Here is a 2,711-nt window from a genome sequence, read left to right as displayed (position 1 = left end):
AACGTAGGCTCCTCATGTCGCGGACCCCCTGCAATGCTGTCGCGAACCACCAGGGGGCCGCGGACCCCCGGTTGAAAACCCCGGCCCTAGAGGGAGTGGACATGAAATTTGTCTCATTAAAAACCGTGCTGTTACTGGCACTAGTGTCAGCAAAGCGCATTGGTGACATGCAAGCCCTGTCCGTCAGCCCATCGTGCCTTCAGTTCTCGGTGGCTGGGGACAAGGTGGTTATGCGACCGAATGCTGCTTACACACCTAAGGTGGTGGCGACCCCTTTCCGTAACCAGGTGATCGAATTGGCAGTATTTTTACCTCCGCCTTTTGCGTCCGCAGAGGAGGAGCGTTTGAACAAACTCTGCCCAGTGCGTGCTCTTCAGTGTTAAGTGAAGCGCACAGGGGCATTCAGACAATCGGATCAGCTGTTCGTGTGCTTCGGCGCACAAGCGAGACGCAGACCTGTATCAAAACCAAGCCTCTCCCTGTGGATAGTAGAGGCTATTGGATTGTCATATACGAGTTTATCCTTAGAACCCCCAGAGAGACTGCGCGCGCACTCTACTCGAGGGGTCTCTTCTTCCTGGGCCTTATTAAAAGGAGTGTCAGTGGAAGAAATTTGTAAAGCTGCGAGCTGGAGTTCTCGCCACACCTTCATTAAGTTCTATATGTTAGATGTGGCAGAACCTAGTTTCCTTCAGGCAGGCGATCTATGATCTCCAGAGCCTGGGAATGAATAAATGATATATGTGCTCACCAGCTTCTATGCGTTAGACGCAGGTGAACAAAGTCTTATGGGCAGTTCTGCAGGCAGGTGATCGGTGATCCCCGTAGCCTGTGAGTGAAACAAATGCCCGTAGTATGCACCACCAACTACTGTATGAACCTCCTAGGAGGGCAAGACAATGACGGGTTGGTGTGTGTTTTTTGGCTGTCACTGTTATGCACGCGTGATGGGATACGGTCCCATATGTTATATCGCAGTCAACTGCGATAGGGAACATCTGGGGTTACGACCGTAACCCCGGTTCCCTTAGCAGGGACCAGATATAACAAGCGTGGCGTTTACAGTGTCTTGTTATTGGGTTTGTACTTCAAGCTCAGTATTCAAGAGGAAGATTGGTAGTCCATCACCTGCATTTATGCACTCCAGAGGGGGCGGGCTTGTAACCCCAGATGTTCCCTCAATAGTGACTTAATTTGTACTAAGGACAGTCAAGGCTTTAGTAAACTTTGAAACACTGGCTTGTACCTCGGAGGCTAATGTATCAATGAAGACCGATTTGACTTTGGAAGTCTCAACTGGTGGTTTGAAAAATCTTGGTGACGATAAGTAATACGTCATCATCAGTTGATGTCTCTCTGCACAGGTTTTAAGAAGTTGTTTGTGTCATCTATTATCTTTTTAAAAACCCTGTGTTTCCCCTCGAACCTCATTGTCCATAGATGGACAAGGGGCCCAAAGCACCAAATTAGGTGAGGGTAATGCTCCACAAAATGGTGCTTTGGTCTCAACATTAAATTAGGGAACACCTCTTGGAGTATCTGCCTGTGCTCTGAGATTTTCCAAGACATGTACTTCAAAGTTTCTTCTGTGAATTTGTGAGACACGGTGAGATCGACTACATCTTTCAATGCCATTTCCCAAAACCTATCCCCCTCTGGAATTTTGTGGCCAATGAGAACAGGAAGTAATTGCAAGAGAGCATGATTCTCATAACCATTTCCACCAACTGTTCCTCGAGATGAAAATGACATTTGAATTGGATGAGGACGGTCTACTTTGTCTGAGTGTTGATAAGGAAATGACCTAATTGCCTTATTTAGATCTTCAAAGGTGAAGTATTTCAGTGAAATCATACCTTTCAAGCAAAGGGCCAATTCCACAGGTACTACACCTTCCAGGAGGTCATGTAGGACATCTGGTGGAAATCCTGTGATGGTATGGAAATATGAAAGATGGTCAGAAAAAACACAGGTACCTTTGACACCGTATGTCCCCAACGTTTTCATTTTCCTGAATTTCTTGTGTTAGATGGTCATGTTGGTCTGTTGACCTCATCTGGCAAGCATCAATGGTTGCATCTAATGTCTGTACATCCGTTCTGGAGTAAAGACGAAATCGGCAGCTATAGACAGACCTAAAACTTTGATTAAAACCAGCCAACCCATGAGCTGCAAGGTTATCTGCCACAACAGAGAAAACTGTCCCTTTAATGGAGTCACCCAAAGTTTCAATATCGACACCATCCTGTTCTAGTATCTTCAAGTCATTCAACAGTGGTGCAAACACTTTAGCATATCCAAATCTTTTGACATCTTTAGAATTGCACAACATGGCAAGCTGAATAGTGTGCAGTGCAGACCGATATTTAACTGGCAAGTTGCCAAGTGACCAATAAACTGCACACATTTTGTAATCTCCTTTTGACGTCCCGAGAGGATTAGCAATTTCAAGGTCATCAACATACAAAATCAAGGAAAATGTAACACCTCCCTCTGCAGAGGTCATTGCCCTGGTAATAAGAGCCATCAGCATATGATGAAAACTCACCAGGAGTTGTTGCTGATTGTTCTTGGAGTTTTCCTGCAATGTCTGCTTTTTTCATCAATACCTGTAAGGACGAGAGAAGAAGCACATAAACAGATGTTCTTTCGGTAAAGTCAATGAGGTACTCAATGGGTTTGATATGTGGAAACCTCTGCTCTACATATGA

This window comes from Clupea harengus, unplaced genomic scaffold, assembly GCF_900700415.2.
Source record: "Clupea harengus unplaced genomic scaffold, Ch_v2.0.2, whole genome shotgun sequence".
NCBI classification, from domain to species: Eukaryota; Metazoa; Chordata; class Actinopteri; order Clupeiformes; family Clupeidae; genus Clupea; species Clupea harengus.
This window is presented reverse-complemented; position numbering follows the sequence as displayed.